We start from the raw sequence: 17,334 nt of genomic DNA, 5'->3' as shown, positions 1-17,334 counted from the left end.
TCTGCCAGTACTTCCACAACCACCAACTCCATTAATCTTCGAGCTATCGTCTTGATCGCCGTCTTCCTCTCCGCAGCCTCATGCATCCGGCTTTCCGAGGCATCGTCGTCGCATGAAGCCTTCTCGGGCCCCCTCTGCGACCGCCGCCTCCACCACCGCTGCAGCTACCATCACCATGTAGAGAATTCTTGCTCCACATGGCATCCGCCACCTTCTTGGTGCCTTCCATTCCCACGAGGCCGGCTTCCACCCCCTCCTCAGCCTCCGCCGCCGCCGCCGATGGAAGAGGAGATCGATCCAAGATATGGCGTCGAGAAGCGGCTCGTCCCCACCGGGCCCAATCCTCTTCACAACTGAGAGTCGTCCCGTCCACGTTCTAATGTTCATACGTAGTTATATAGGTTGGCATTTCATCCTCTCTTGTTCTTTCTTTCCGTCTCTTGATGCGCTTCTTGGACAGCATCAACTTCTTGTTTTCTTCTTCCTCCAAGCCCAAGAGATTCAAATGATGTAACTGTTTCAATTGCTGGAAAGGATTTACAATGGAGGACGTTTTGCTTCAGTCTAAAACTGTTTCCTTCTTTATTTTTCAATCGTTTGTAATTCTTGAGTTTTCTTTGATTTACTTCCTAGTCCTTTTTTTTAATCCCTCTCAAAAATTGGGATCTTTTGTGGCTCGAGAGAAGCTCATGAGCTTATTAAATTGAAGGGTGGCAGAGAACTAAATGCATCACCTTTTTGGTGGGGGCAGCCTTGTCCGGCCGACGATGCCACCTCCCTTCCCGTGCTAGCAAATGCATTCATGTGTTGTTCTTGTGACAAGCGATACAGTCCCCGCTACACTGCGCGCTCATTTATGGGATACAGCTATCTCCCTTCCCTTTCTATGATTCTTCTTCTTGCTTCCTTCTATTTAGTCTAGGTTTTTTGCAGTAGATTGGAAAGGAAAAGCTGGATGATTCAAACATTCGTAGATTAATTTGCCTCTGTAATTATTAATGGGATCTTTTTTAACATCGGAAGTTTGGTTAGTTTGAATGTTTTAGCTCATATGCAAAATATAAAATTTATGGATATATTTTGAAAAAGCTGAACAGCAGAAGAGGAGACGACAGGAGCACAGAAATCACCAAGTTTTTAAATAACTATTGGCGTTACAAACGCCTGGCCTCTAGGATATGCATGTCCTCACCCAGACCAGAAAAGGCTATGGCAACTAGCGACCAACAGAACTAGAATTTAATAGCGCCAGAGCACCACATGAATATTTATCGTACATATATGTACATGCTTCTCGTGTTAAGGGATAGCAGCTATAAAAATGGTTATTGTGAATCGTAATTTTGTTGCTGTGATAACAATTCAATGTTTCAGTAGGCGTTATTTATTTTTCCCTCTAATGCCAGAGATATAACAGCATAATCCAGGTAAAAGTATGCCTAAACCAAACAAAATTAACATCTCATTTGTTATATCTAGTGATTATCCATGGATTAAATATCAAATAGTAAAAAGAAGCGTAAATTAATTTCCGGCCCTCCCCTTGACTACTGTATAACGCTAAGTCCCTGTTGACCCAAACCATGCTTTCCGGTCCAAGATTAGGGATAATCTTAATTACCGATCCATAACAGAGGTTTGTTTTTTTTTTTTCCCCCGAAGCTGCCCTTTCATTGTCGTTATGGTTGAAAACATGGAATCGGTTGGGAAATCGACCGCAAACAGGGGAATATGGCTCGGATTCTCCATTGGAATCGTGGACAAACAGGATTTCTCCATTGGCAGCGAGTCGGGGAGATCGTTCATATGGGATATGGCTCTGATTCTTCTATTTTGCTTCTTGGATCCGGAAGAGTCAAGCAGAAAGGGGAGACTTTGAAGCGGAAAGGGAAGAGTTTATCCATTGGAATCATGGACAAACATGGTTTCTCCATTAGAAGCATGTCGGGGAGATCGTTCGCAAACAGGAAATACAGTTTAGATTCTTCAATTCTGCTTCTTCTACCAAAAATAATCAAGCAGAAAATTATGGTTGAAATACTATTCTGTGAGTTGCGGAAAATTCAGGTTCCTCCTTTTTTGTTTGCTTAGAGTCCCTTTCGATATTTAGCGGCAATGGTTTCATTGCACAAGAGTAATAGAGGTTAAAATGCTACTCCAATTTCTCTTAATTCACTGAGGCATCCCTTTATTCTCCTCTGTTTCCTGAATGTTATTGAACGAAAATCCTATTTTAGCTGGCTTATCTTGTTGTGTGTCTGCCATTGCTCATATACTGTTTAGAGACATAAACGTGTGACTTCCATTGCTGATATCATATTCGAAAAATAGTTGCTGTCCCTCTTTTCTCCTTTGTTTCCTGACTGTGATTGAACGAAAATCCTATTTTAGCTGGATTATCTTGTTGTTTGTCTGCCATTGCTCATATACTGTTTGGAGACCTAAACGTGTGACTCTCATTGCTGATATCATATACGAAAAATAGTTGATGTGGTAGCATTCCCTTCGCTTCATTGTTGTAATAGCATTCAGAACTTCAATCATTTCCTCTTTTTTCTTTTTTCCATTGTCATGGCTTCAAAAAAAACAAGTAGCCCTGTTTTCATGGCTATTTGTTCTTATGGTGGTGAAGCTCTTATTATTTTTATCTCCGAGGATACAAATCTCGATCAAATTTACAAGAAAATAGTAGAAAGGTGGAGACATCTGTCTGATACAATGGTAGAAGTTAAATATTTTATTCTAAACAAGTTTAGAATGCTTGTTTCGCTCTTGGGCGATAAGGATGTTCGGAATATGAATCAAATTCATGTCAACTTAAATGCGCCGGTGATCGAGTTGGTTGTTAGTCATATTCCATGCTTGATTGAAGCAGCCGATGTCGTAATTGATATGAGGTAATGCAGAAGTTAATTGCATATGTTTCTATTTTGGTAATCTTAGTTTAACTCTTTGTTGTATTGCATATTTCACTTGTTAGTTTTTTCATGTTAATCACTAATTTAATAGTTAGGATGCTGAATTTTTATTAAACTTATTGTAGGGATAGTGGTCCATCCCAAAATGTTGAGTGTAGCTGCCGATCAAAAAATTTTTCAAAGGGTAGCTCAAGTAATTTCGGTCAAGTTGTTGAAGAAACAAGAGCTGTAATCGAAGAGCAACCTAGTCAAAGCAATTCTTTGGATGCTTGGAAAACTTCTATTGAGAGTGTTGGTTAGGAGTTCAATGATGTGGAAACTCTTCGTGACACGATTCGCAACTTTTGCATTGCAAATTGTAGAGATTTTGTACTTGTGAAGAACGATCACCTGCGACTGACCGTGGAGTGTGCGTATGAAGGTTGTGAATGGCGTATCCATGCTTCCCGACTTGGAAATCAAGAAAGTTTTGCAATTAAAAAAAATGAATAGTCAGCATACATGTGGCGGAGGGTTGCAAGTCCGGTCGCATCCAAGGCTTCGAAACATTGGGTTTCAAACATAGTTAAAGAAAAACTTCAAGATATGCCGTTATATAGGCCGACTGATATCGTAAAAGATATTTGTCGAGAATATGGTGTTGAATTGCCGTATCATCAAGCTTGGCATGAGAAGGAGGTGGCTATGAAGGACTTTTATGGTCACAGATCAAAATCTTATGACCAGATACGCTGGTATTGCGATGCCATTCTTGAGACCAACCCCGATAGCATAGCGGAGTATGAAACTATTGAAGGTCGATTCAGACGCCTATTCATTTCATTTCATGCTTCAGTAGTGGGTTTCATAAGAGGTTGTAGATTTCTGATTTTTATGGATGGAACATTTATAAAGCATAAGGATGGAGGAGTATTACTTGGCACGACTTCGAAAGATGCGAACGACATATGTTTCCTATTGCTTATGGTGTGGTCGATACGAAGACTGATGACAATTGGGACTGACTTTGTCGGAATTTGAAAGAAGCAATTTATAGTTGCATTGAGTGGCGAAGTGAGCAAATCACATTTATGACAGATAGACATCAAGGAATTATTAAATCAGTGCCGAAATACTTTTCTGGTAGTTACCACTCATATTGTTTCCGTCATGTGAAAGACAACTTCAAGAATCATGTATGTATAGTCATATTTTTAATTTTCGGCATACAATATATCTAACTAATTTAGGATGTTGATGATCTCATCCTTTTATTATTGTTAATGCATGTGCTTGTCCATTATTGTGCAAGTGAGAGAAAGAGGCTGCTCGATTTACTAAATGCTACTGCCTATACTGCAAGGCTGAATGTTTTCCACAAATTAATTAGCAAGCTTACATTTGATGCTCCAGGGAGTAGAACTTTTCTCCTGCATGCAAATCCGAAGCATTGGGCAAATGTAGTATTTCCAGGTCCACGATGGGGTATTATGACATCTAACGTGGCAGAGTGTTTCAACAGTTGGATCTTGGAGGCTCGCCATTTTCCTGTGCCTCAGTTGGTTGACCATATCAGGTTTCAAATAATGACATTGATGCATAAACGGCATAATCGAGGTTACAATATTCAAACAAATCTATGCCCAAATGCAGAGAAAGTATTGCATAGAAATGCAGAAGACGGTCGGAGATTATCCGTATTTACGTCAAACATAATGATATATGACGTAAAGGATACAAACTACTCTTGCGAAGTTGACCTCCAAAATAACAAATGCTCTTGCGGCGAGTGGCGAATATTCCGCATGCCATGTAAGCATGTATGTGCATGCATTGAGAAGGCTGGTAGATCACTGTACCACTTCACTGATAATTGTTTCAAAACTGAAATGTACATAGCAACATATGCCAAAGCTATTAGTCCAATTCTTGATATCGAGGAGCCTTATAGTGCTTCAGATGAGATTCATATTTTACCCCTAATTAGAAAGACTTGACCAGGTAGGCCAAAAAAGAAGAGAAGACCTTCGCAAGGGGAGTTAGTACGTCATATAAAATGTGGACGCTGCGGAAAGCTTGGGCACAACAGAAGAACTTGTAATGTGGCCATCGACTAAATATTTTGGAGATTAGGTGTAATGTATGGAGATCTGAATTTTTTATTTTTGTTGTAGTCATGTGCTTCTTATTTTGTTGTGGAAGAATTTTGCACAAACAATTGATGTCAATGAAATGAATGGCATAATTCTCTGGTTGCCCCGGCACACTCTTACTGTTGATGTTATTGGAGAAATATAAGACAAACTTCAAGAAATTCAGATGATTGCATGTCTCTTGTGGAGTGATTGATTAAAACCCTATTTGATTTTGATGAGCTCAAAGCATTTGAGTATATCTTTTGCTTACTAATGAATTCAATTGAGTGTTTCAGTGAAAATCTTGTCTAAGTGTTTCTAGACTTGGTTCAAGATATTTTGGATAAGTTAAGAAGTCAGTTAGAACCAAAGTCTGAGACTCGAGTCGACTCCGGGATATTACGAGTCGACTCCAAGCGTATCAGAATCACTGGCACGGGCTCGAGTCGACTCCGGATCATTACGAGTCGACTCCGACTGAGAACTGACAGACGAACAGAAAGACTCAACTCAAAACCTGTCAGCGAGTCGACTCCTGAAGTGCGCGAGTCGACTCCGATGATTACCGAGTCGACTCCGGAGTAGTATGAGTCGACTCCAAGGAGTTACAGACAGAAAAGTCAGAGAGCGATTTTCGACCCTGAGATTCGAGTCGACTCCTGTGGAACGCGAGTCGACTCCGATGGTTGGCAGGTCGACTCCAAAGAAAGCGAGAGTCGACTCTCAGTGGTACACAAGGCAAAAGTCAGAGAGCAGTTTTCGGACTCTGAGATCCGAGTCGACTCCCGCAATGCGCGAGTCGACTCCGAGACAGCGCGACCCCAAAAAGACAGAAGACCAAATTATTGTCTCTGAGAGCCGAGTCGACTCCCGGACAGCTCGAGTCGACTCCAAGGCAGCGCTACATCAAAAAGGCAGAAGGCTGTGTTTCGGAAACTGAGAGCCGAGTCGACTCCGGAACAGTTCGAGTCGACTCCAAGACTGGACGAGCCAAAAGACAGAAGATCGGGAGTGGGCCAAGTTGAAAAATTAGCTCCATGGACTTCATGGGATGAGCCGACTCCGAAAATGGCAAGTCAGCTCCAGAAGTTGGCGAGTCGACTCCGGGTTAAGTCGAGTCGACTCCAAGTCGCGGAGGTCACTTTAATTCAAATCCGGAACAGTTGCCGAGCCGACTCCAGAAAAGCATGAGTCGACTCCCGCTACAGCCGAGTCGACTCCAGATCGCGCGAGTCGACTCCAACCCCAACGGACATATTGTCAGGATGTGCAGAGTGTGCAGAACGGGCAGAAAAAAGTGTCTAACGGCTAGTTTCCGTGGGGGATGGCTTAAATAGCCACAGAGAACTGTAGCAAGGCAGAGAAGCACTATTCCACTCAAAGAAATCAAGCATCCTATCTCGGCCAACTGGTTTTCAACAGAAAAGAAGGAAGAGTGCCATTAACTCCATCCAGCTACCTCTTCCCAGCATTTAAAGAAGTCTCCTCCTGCCTTCAAGTCGACCAGACATTCAAGAGGAGACTCACAGTTCAAGAAGCCCTACTCTACTCCAACTCAAACGTGTTTGAGGGCTCTTAACTTCTCTCTAGTTTATATTGCTGTATATCTGCTTTTTAAAAGCTCTGTTTTTCTATTTGTCTTTGTTCTTTCCATCTTGTCTTTGCTTGATTCAATCAGGGGATTGAATCAAGAGTGTAGAGGTTGGTTGGTGAGCCGAGGGTAAAACCAACGTGTAAGGGTTCGATTGTGATCCCAGAAAAACAATTGGGGTGGTTCTAGTCGGTGAGCCTGGGAAAACCGACCGAGTTCGTTGTGAGCTCGTAAAACAACAAGTTGGGTTGTGAGCTTGTGAAACAACCGGCTGTAATCCAAGGGATTATAGTGAATTCCCAAGTGAGACTTGGGGAGTGGACGTAGGAGCAAGGGATAGCTCCGAACCACTATAAACATTGTGTTTGTGATTGCTTGTGTCTCTCTCTCTCACTCTCATTTCACTCACAGCACATAGCAACTAATTAATCATCTTGCAAAAGTATTAATTAGTCATCCACAAACGTTTTAACTGCAAAATTATTTTAAAACCCAATTCACCCCCCCTCTTGGGTTGTCTTTCTGGGCAACATCTCTATACCGATTGGTAGTAAGCAACCCTTGGCACACCATGACACACCTCTGGTTATGCAACATGTCAGACATAAGTACTTCTCAGCATACAGTAATCCCTAGCACACCGTTTATTAATACTGGAACACTGTATTTATAGCTCTGAAAGGAGTTAATATAACATGGTACACCATGGCACACTGTTAAAATACAATGAAAGTCCCTAGCACCATGTTAAGTATACTTTGAACACAATCTGTGAATCCTGGCACACATTCCATACTGGTGCACACTTCAGTGGATTGCAATGGAACGCATTTAAGTATGATTGGAATCCACTTATAAAAGCCTGACACATAATTGTTCATTCTATGCAAACAATAAACTATGCTTGGAACACATTTCAGTATGTGGTGTGCACACTTATGAAAGCCTGGCACACATGTTATTAAGGTTTGCACCCATCAACGTTTGCTTGGAACACACTTGTTTTAGACTATCTGAGGTTTTTGAGTTGGCTTTGAAACAATTTCAGATACTTTAGTGCTATTTGCCCCGGCACACTCTTACTGTTGATGTTATTGCAGAAATATAAGACACAAACTTCAAGAAATTCAGATGATTGCATGTCTCTATACCGATTGGTAGTAAGCAACCCTTGGCACACCATGGCACACATCTGGTTATGCAACATGTCAGACATAAGTACTTCTCAGCATACAGTAATCCCTAGCACACCGTTTATTAATACTGGAGTATCAGTCGATCCACATTTCTTCTTGCAAGGAGTATCAGTCGTCCAAATAACCTGCTAGTAATATGCAATTTCAGTAATTACCAATAATTATTTATTTGTGAAGTTATAATTTGCCTTACGATGCAAAAATTACTCTACCTCCAAGTCATCTGCACTATGGTGCATATCCTCTTCTCCGCTTCACCTTGATCCATAGCCTCATCAAAAATTTTGGCATCTCGAAGGAACTTTTCGCCTTGGACATCAGTGGGCCAAATAACCTGATAGGAATATGCATTTTATGTAATAACGATATATACTACAAATCGACAATCAAATAGTGCCGGAAGAAAATAGTTACAAACCTCCACCATTTCTGCACTATGTTGCAAATCCTCTAATTCCGCTACAGCTTGGTCCAGAGCTTCACCAACTGCAGTATGCTCTTCCCTCACTTGAGAATGTGTGGTATTAAATTCATACAAAAATACAAGTTCGACAAGAAGACTGAGTTAATAATTCGTCAAACTTTGATTACCACAGTAGAATCGGTCGCATGCTCACTTCGTTGGTCATCTGACAAGAGTCCCTTATCTTGGAGGACCTTTTCGACTCTGGACAACCTTTTATCTATCAGGACCAATCGGCGATCGTCCCCCTCTTCGTCATCCCCAACAATTTCAGGGTCTTGTAAACTAAAGCCATGTGTTCTTAAACACCTCTCAACCAATCTCATGTGTTTCTCTATGCTTTCCATTGGATGAAGTTCCCTATGGCTAGATGAAGGTAACTAAAACAAAAGAGTTATCCAACTAAGTGTATGCATTTCTTTAAATGCCAAATGAAATTATATGTGCGCCAGGTGTTTGTAAGCATGTGCCAGCAAGAATTAATGATGTGCGTAGAGAAGATAGGTGTGTGCCAAATGAAGCTAAGTGTATGCCGGCAAGTGAAAAGTCCATACCGAATGCAAGTAAATAGATGCCTAATGGTTTAAAGTTATTACTATTGTGAAATAATAATGGTTAGAGAAATGATATATTGAGTACCATATAGAAATAACAACTTTCCATCAATTTAAAAGAGTGTGCCAAGTCAAGAAAGATGAGTGCCAAGTGGTTGTCAGTGTGTGCTGCCAAGAAATAATGATGTCTAGATACAAGAGAGATGTGTGCCATATGTACATAAGTATGTGCCATATAGAAATAACAACTTTCCATCAATTTAAAAGAGTGTGCCAAGTCAAGAAAGATGTGTGCCGAGTGATTGTCAGTGTGTGCCTAAGGCATGGAATTCATCTCTCCAAGAAGATGTGCCCCAACACATCTGAAGAGATTCAACGCATGAGCAAGATTCCCTATGCATCAGCAATAGGGAGCCTCATGTATGCCATGCTATGTACACGACCTGATATAGCTCTTGCTGTGAGTGTCACAAGTAGATATCAGTCGAATCCAGGTGAAGAACACTGGACAGCTGTGAAGAATATTCTTAAATACTTGAGAAAAACTAAAGATTTATTCTTGGTTTTTGGAGGATCATCAGAGTTAAAGTAGAAGGGTACACAGATTCAGACTTCATGACTGATGTCGATGATAGAAAGTCAACATCTGGATATGTGTTCTTGTGCAATGGTGGTACGGTGAATTGGAAGAGTTCTAAACAATCGATCATTGCTGATTCTACTATGGAAGCTGAATACATCGCCGCCTCTGAAGCTGCTAAGGAAGGCTTCTGGTTCAAGAAATTCATTGCAGAGTTGGACGTGATGACATCAGATGCCATAACACTCTACTGCGATAATAATGGCGCCATAGCTCTTGCTAAGGAGCCAAGGTCTCATCAGAAGTCCAAGCATATAGAGCGGCGCTTCCATCTCATACGCGACTATGTTGAGAAGAAATATGTAGAGGTGCAGAGAGTAGACTCCACGGATAACGTGGCAGACCCGTTCACTAAGCAGCTAAGTCAGCAGAAGACTGAAGCCCACCTTGAGAAGATGGGGCTTAGATATATGACTGATTGGCTTTAGTGCAAGTGGGAGATTGTTAGATGTATGCCCTAGAAGCCAATCTGGCTGACACATTATTAATTCTAGGGACATAATTTTGTACTTGACTATTTATTATTAAATAAATAAAAGGCATCTTTTTCATTCATATTGTTATTGTGTCTATGAATCGTCCAAGGAATTAATAAGATGATGATGCATATTCTCAAGAGTTGAGAATTTGAGCCATGTATCATTAGTGATTAATTTCTAAATGCTCCTGATCGATGGATCATCACAAGAACGGCGATCGATCCGATGAGATCAGTGCACACATTACTTTTCCTATGGATGGACGAGACTCGAGTCCACAGTGTGGCGATACTGAAGTAATAGTGCAGATGCTTGTTAAGAACAAGGGTACTGAGCGTGACCAAGACAAGAAATCACTTGGATGTCTATCCACTCGTCAGTGACTTGCTTGATGTTGCAGTAGTGTGACTGGTCCTTCGACCTGCGATACTTCGGCTACTCACAGTGAGGTTATTGTAGTTTGACTGCACATATACATGGTCTCTAGCCATATGGGTCCATGCAGTGTAGATTGGCTGCAGTAGGTTCACTATAGGAGTAGGGTATGCATCTATAAGGAATCTATCGACCTTGATAGATAAGGAGAGATCCTATGTGATTTATAAGACTGAGTTCGTAAGACCTCGGCCGGGGCAGATTGCACAGTGGAGAAAGAGTTCTCCGCTCTCAAACTTAAGTCGAATAAATCTTAACATATGACAGACGAAGGGGTTTGACGAGTTATCCATGACCTCCGTCCTGTAGGGATCCACGATAGAAGAACTGTATCACATAATAACTGCACCTAGAGGTTCATCATTCTATTCTGCTGGGTAGCCACTACATGCTGCTAGGTGTCACTGGTGGATGGTGGGACTCACAGGGATTATCTCGATGATCGATTAACCCTAATGAGTAGAGTTGGAATCGTTCCGATCCATTGAAAGGAGTTTTTAATGATATTGTGATAAGAGATCACAATATATCTCACTACCAGTCAGAGTAGAACCTATGGGGTCACACACACTAGAGGCATTGACCGATTCGATGGTTGAATCGTGATTAGGAATCACAAGTAATCAATTCGATTGATAATAAGTTGAAGAAGGAACAAAGAGAATTAATTAATTGGACCTAAAACAAGAGTCCTACTTGGACTAGGATTCCTAGAGTCCTAATTGGATTAGGACTAGGATTCCTACTTGGACTGGGAATCCTATTTGGCGTAGGACTAGGATTTCTACTTGGAGTAGGATTCCTACAATCCTAATTGGATTAGGAGTTTTGAATTAAATTTGGATTCCTACTTGGAGTAGGATTCCTAGAGTCCTAATCGGATTAGGACTTCAGATTCAAATTAGAGTCCTAATTGAATTAGGACCGAAATTAAATAAGTCCTAATTGGATTAGGATTTCTTAAGTCCTAATTAATTATTAATCTAATGAATCAAGAAGACTCCTAATTGGATTAGGATTGAAGGGTTCAATTGAGTCATGGTTCTTTAAGTTCTAATTGGATTAGGACTTACCTAGATTAAACCCAAATTGGTTCACCCTTGGTCCAAGCTTAATTAGATTAGGACCTAACCATGAGTGACCTTCCTAATCCTCCTTAAAGGAGGATTAGACTAACCATGAAGGGGCACACACCCCTCCTTTTCCTTGCTTGGTGCGGCAAAGAAGAGGGGCCGGCGCCCCTCTTGGAAGTTTATCAAGGAGCTCCTACAAAGTAGGAGCTCCACATGCTATTTAAGAGGAGGCGTGGGGGCTGACCTAGGGCATCATTGAAGCTCTCTCCCTCTCCAATTCGTAGCCCCCTCTCCTCCCCTTTCCTTGGTTCAGCCGCAAGCAAAGGAAGAAAAAGAAAGGTGGCCTCTTCATCCTCCCTTCCTCCTTCCAACACAAGGAAAAGAAAGAAGGCTGCAGGGGTTTTGTTCCTTTACTATTCTTCATCCTTCTTCTTCCTCTTCTCAAGCACATTCAAGAGTTGAAAGAAAGAGAGGAGATCAGCCATCAAAGTTATCTCTGCAAGGGAGCTAGCACCCTGGGGAGATAGAAAGCTTGGATCGGTTCCTGCTTCGTGTGGATACCCGTAGAGGCTGGGCACTTGAACGGCTTCAAGCGAACCTTCATCCAAAACCACGATCATCAGTTTGCGGTGATCATCTACCCGCACAAGGTGAAGATCTGATCTTCCAAAAGGTTTTAAAAGTTTTAATCCTTATCTATCTACGAACGGTTTTTGAACAACGTTCATGCGATGAACGGTTGATCCCGCGCATGCCTCTTCCGCTGCATCTGAATTTTGATAATTTTCTGCGGCATTGGCGGGGTTTCTAACAGAAATAACAACTTTCCATCAATTTAAAGGAGTGTGCCAAGTCAAGAAAGATGTGTGCCGAGTGGTTGTCAGTGTGTGCTACCAAGAAATAATGATGTCTAAATGCAAGAGTGGTGTGTGCCATATGTACATAAGTGTATGCCATATAGAAATAACAACTTTCCATCAAATTAAAGGAGTGTGCCAAGTCAAGAAAGATGTGTGCCGAGTGGTTGTCAATGTGTGCTGCCAATAAAATTAGTTAAATGCTTGTCTGGTTTGCCATGCAAGTATGCGATATCTGTTATGCTCTGAGCTCGGGGCGCGACAACTTTACTCAAAAATACTTACAAGTTGATATTTCAAAAGCTTGAGCACTTATCAATGCTCACCAGTGTACTTTGTTTGCCATACTCTTTGGGAGATCTGGAACTAAATGCTAGTGTTTCAGGACCATATGAGCATCACTACTGCCATTATAACTAATTGAAGCAAAGTTTCTAAGCCGACCAGAGGCTAAGGAGAAAGGTGGTTTGAGGAGTCAGTCACATAGTCTGAAAAGAAGAGCTTTCTTGGTCGATTCAAGTAGTTTACCAATTCTTCACATTTCTATATTTGTGTAAGGGCTCTTGCCCAGCATAAGAGTCCGTTTCATGCCATTCGAGATCCTTTTTCTGATATGAAGATGATAGGAATCATCAAACAGGGTTGGCAAGATCAGTTCCAGACAGTCTGCAGCAAATTCTCTTCCTTGCTTCGGGTTGAAGAGGAGTCAGGTGGCTTCGCCAGGCTAAGTACTCCAATCGCTGCATCTACTCTAATACCAACATTCTGGTGGCGGGGTTTGTCTTTAAAGATCATAATTCTAACCTTTCGTATCTGCCCGAGTCCTTCCGTCGGATGTCTCCTTTGCTGAGGCCGAAGCAATGCTCTCGGCTAAACTAGGTTAAATTGTTGGGCCTAATTCCTTCAGTACAGATTCTTAACAGAAGTTAGGAAAATCTCTTGAACAATCAGCCCTATCATGAAGGATACACAAGTTCTTCATCAACTTGCACTGTATAGTAAGGCACAACTGCAAGGCCAATCAGATGCAGATGGGTTGGTTAATTTTGCCAGGCAACGCCAAGCTAACCATGACTGGAGTGCACAGTTTCCTTTGGTGCTTTTACACCTGTTGTATTTTGATCAAATGGTGCTTCCTGTGGAGTGCATGAACTAATGATTGTAATAAGCTTCAAGCCATCAGAAACATAAAACAATCTCGAGCACTTAAATATGCCATGTCCCTAAGGTATTTTAATTCAGTCTCAGCAAAACCAGGGGTATGACTGCTTCTCTGCTCATTGGTTTCATGTAAATCAAGAGAAACTGATACAAGTCTGAATCTTTAAATTCATGATCACAATATCCGAGTTACTTTGAACACCTTAAAGTTACAGCTTTCAGTTACATAGCTAGCATATACGACATGCTTCATCAGTTGAGGCAGCTGCATCCCTTATGCTGGTATGAAGCACCCTTTTGAATTTGGGCTCGCAAAAATGAGGAATTGAAATGAGAACGAAATGCCTTCCGATGGAAAACCTGCCAAAAGCAATTATTTGCTGTAAGACTGATCTGGTGCTGTTTTAAGATCCAAATGGCATGACATGTAACTCGATCACATAACTAATCAATCAAATAACATGAAAAGTAAAGAGAAACTAAAAAGGAAGCTGCATCTGCCACTGCATTCTAGGTCAAGATATTAGAGTGGGGTTTTCAGATATGCTCTACTTTTTCCTTGTTGGTTCATTTGCTTGGAGAGATGATTCTGCAATCAAAAAACAAGGCATGTTGCTTTGTTCCCTTTCTCTTTTTAATTTTTCCCATGGAACTTGACTTGGCCCACGATTGTATCTATGCCGAAGCAAAATAATGCTTTACTACTTATTAAGCACCCCGATACCCTCAAAATAGTAAGAGATCCTGCTGAAAAGTCAACATTCAAGCAAAACATGTTGAGATTTGAGGCCTTCAGAGATACCAGCAATCACTGGTTCACCATTTTAACTCATGAAATCTCATGTTCCATTCCCAACATTCAAGGTGCTACAAACCTTCCTACAAATAACTTTGTCACTTAATATGACAAAATCGCCAGATTCAGTCCTCATTCAACATGCAAACCAACCGCCCCAACCCCCAACCCCCCACCCCCCTCGTTCCCATATATAGCGGCAAACTTACTCAGGCCAGATTCAGTCTTCGTTTGAAAGAGAACTTGAATTGCGTCTCCCGGTCTATCACAAACTTCCCCCCTTCACATCAAATATGGAATAATTCTCCAGCCAATGCAAAAGTAAAAGGAGATAAAGCAGATCTACTTGCTAAGAATGGAATAGCATAAACATCAAAACAGCCAATGATCATCAATCTTTAGTCTCACTAAATGATACGGATCATCGGAAAGACTTCAACTAATGGCAATCATATCCTATCTAAAAGTACATTATTTCTAATTATAAAAGCAGAAAGTTGTCGACGAATGTATAGGAACTTAAATAGCTTAGTTCAGGTTATAAAAGCCTCATTCCGTAGTTGGAAAAAAAATTGTTAGAGAAATGAATAGCATTTGGATAAGAATCATAAAATCCTCCTCCCCACTCCTCCTCCTACTTCTTTTTCTTGCTCTTCTCTGATGAAAGCCCCAAATTAGGATTTATACAGATTTATTAGCAAGGACAAATGGTTCAGATCTGAATTTCTGTGCACCTAGCAGGTTTCTTCAGCAATCCGTTTGAGAAGTGAACTCAGATCTATCTGATTGTTTGTAGATAACTGTTAGAAGCAAAATAGGAAAATGAATACATAGCAAAGGTTTGAGGAGATTTATGAGTGGTTGAGAAGGAAATAGAGGAGAAGAAAGTGGAGGAAGAAAGAGAGGCCACCAGCTTCTTATCTCAATAATTTTCATGTACAAAATTGTGCCCCAAAATCAGCCGACTGACTCCCTTTTTAATCTGTTTCAATCAGTTAGCCTGCTTTCTTCCAATAGGATTCCTAAACAAGAAATAGGCTAAACAAGAAACAATGACAAAACCCAGCCCCATAAATTCTGGTCAGTTCTTAGTACTCCCAAAACAGAAAGGAATCAGCCAAAACTTGTTCATTTTAAGTGGACTTATCAGCTATGAACTTATAATAATCACCCACCATTGCAGCCTAAATTGACGCAGAAAATAACTTCTAAAACAGTCCCTACAAAATCAGCAAAGAAAATCCTAATGCAATCACAAAATAGTGACAAAATAAACTAGTGGCCTTAAAAGAACACAAGCAAGACTATTTAAAAAAAACTTTTGTTTGACCAGCAAGGACTGGTAGAGATGATTATAATCTGCTACTCCTTTCAGGTCCTTTGGTTACATAAATTCACATCCATTGCTTGTATGCTAGCCTACAAGCTTAAGTAGAGGTTCCATTGGTTTCCATACAGGATACAGTTCTAATACTCCATCAACTTCACCCAGCACTATCTTTCGTATTAGGTTGCTTTAGGCTGCTTTGGAAGCATGATTGGTTGTTTCTTGCTGTACAAGAAGGTATAGGTTTTGTTATATGCATCACATTGGACCTTCCTGTCATACAACCAGGGGCATCCTATCAAAATATAGGTTACAGACATTGGAACAACATCACGTAGAACCTCATCAATATAACCATGCCCCATTGAAATCTCACCATAATTGATGCTTCATGACATCTCGGTAATATTTGTTCAGCCATGCTAGCTGATATGATGCTCTGTTTGCTCCGTTTTTAGATTCAATTTTTCCACGAGTTAAGAAGAGACTACATTTGTTGTGCTGCCACTATCAATGATAAGTTCACATAATTTTCCTTGAAAAGTAATTATCGTTTTGAATATGCTGGTCCTCCTCCCTCTGACCTTGTTTGTTGCTTATGCTGCAAATCATCTTTTTGACAAGCAGATCTTCAACAGGGGGATTTCTAGAGCACTGATTTTCATCTTTATGGTCTACATTTCTGCCCTTGCTCTTTGTAAGAACAGGATTTTGTAGATCCAAAATGCACACTTGGATCTCGGCTGAAACATTACGAATTACTGATATACATCTTTTGTCTTGGTTCTTCTGTTTCCTTTTTCCCCTTGATCAAATCCACAATATATGTAATTTTCTCATGCAGTCGTCTAGTTAAGAACTTTCTTTGTGTCATCCTACAACCCTGTTTTTCAGCTAAAAGAGAAGGCCCAGAAGATTTTGGAACAGCAAGAGCAAAACTTAACACAAAGAAATGGAATTCATAAAGTTGAGAAGATTTAAATCTACAGAAGATATGCTACACAGAATTTATGTCAGATAATTTCACACCAATACCAGATATGATACATAAAATTTATTCAGTTGAATGATTCTGTCTACTAGATGTATCTCAACACATTATCATAATATCAACACCAAGAACAATTCTACCTATTTAGTATCTCCAAAATCGGTTTTCCAAACAAAGATAGAGCAATCCAGCCAAAGATAAGAATCAACCGCAACTAAAAAATCGAAAATTTAACATTTTTAACATCGGAAACACTAAAACCCTACAAAACCCCCCGTGAAAAGTTTATACCTTTCGATCAGATACCTCATCCGCTCCTGATCTCCATCACGTTCTTAACCTTTGGAGCGTAGAGAGAGTACGCCACGGCCTGCCTCTTCGCGATCTCGAGCTGGTTCCTCCCGTCGGCGAAGGCCGAAGAAATCGAGGAGGGTTCCGAGAGCGTATGGCTTTCCCGGAACCCATCGATCGTTCTCCTCTTGGCGTACTCCCTCACGTTGTAGTCGGTGAACTTGGCGGCCGTTCGGAGGAGAGAGCGGAACAAGGAAAGCACTTCGGCTCTCGAAGGAGCTGATGCCGCGCTCGCCATTGGAGAGAGAGAGAGAGAGAGATTGGGGGTCGACAGAGGCCAGCCCTCGTTGGAAAACTCCTGGGGACTATATACAAGGGCGTGGCTTTTCTCGCAGGTTACTTCGCTCGCGGATGCAGATCTTCCTTGACACGTGCCGCTCATCGTGAT

General features: G+C 41.1%; 1 long non-coding RNA gene and 1 pseudogene across 2 annotated transcripts; both read right to left on the bottom strand.

Annotated features, from left to right (window-relative positions):
- Window positions 1-7,740: 7,740 nt before the first annotated feature.
- Window positions 7,741-9,174, bottom strand: LOC103699866 (uncharacterized). The gene is made up of 3 exons (XR_016409121.1): window positions 8,238-9,174; window positions 8,032-8,153; window positions 7,741-7,944 (listed from the first exon to the last, which is right to left on the bottom strand). It is a non-coding gene; the product is annotated as an uncharacterized LOC103699866 (long non-coding RNA).
- Window positions 9,175-12,892: 3,718 nt separating this feature from the next.
- Window positions 12,893-17,334, bottom strand: LOC149768566 (uncharacterized; annotated as a pseudogene). Its single transcript, XR_016409118.1, has 2 exons — window positions 16,887-17,334; window positions 12,893-13,841 (listed from the first exon to the last, which is right to left on the bottom strand). The product of XR_016409118.1 is annotated as an uncharacterized LOC149768566 (transcript).

The sequence above is a fragment of the Phoenix dactylifera genome, chromosome 1 (assembly GCF_051530095.1).
Source record: "Phoenix dactylifera cultivar Ajwa chromosome 1, Ajwa_hap1_PhDact_Kaust_v1.1, whole genome shotgun sequence".
In the NCBI taxonomy this organism is placed as follows: domain Eukaryota; kingdom Viridiplantae; phylum Streptophyta; class Magnoliopsida; order Arecales; family Arecaceae; genus Phoenix; species Phoenix dactylifera.
The sequence above is the reverse complement of the archived record's forward strand: the minus strand, read 5'-3'. Positions and strand labels throughout refer to the sequence as shown.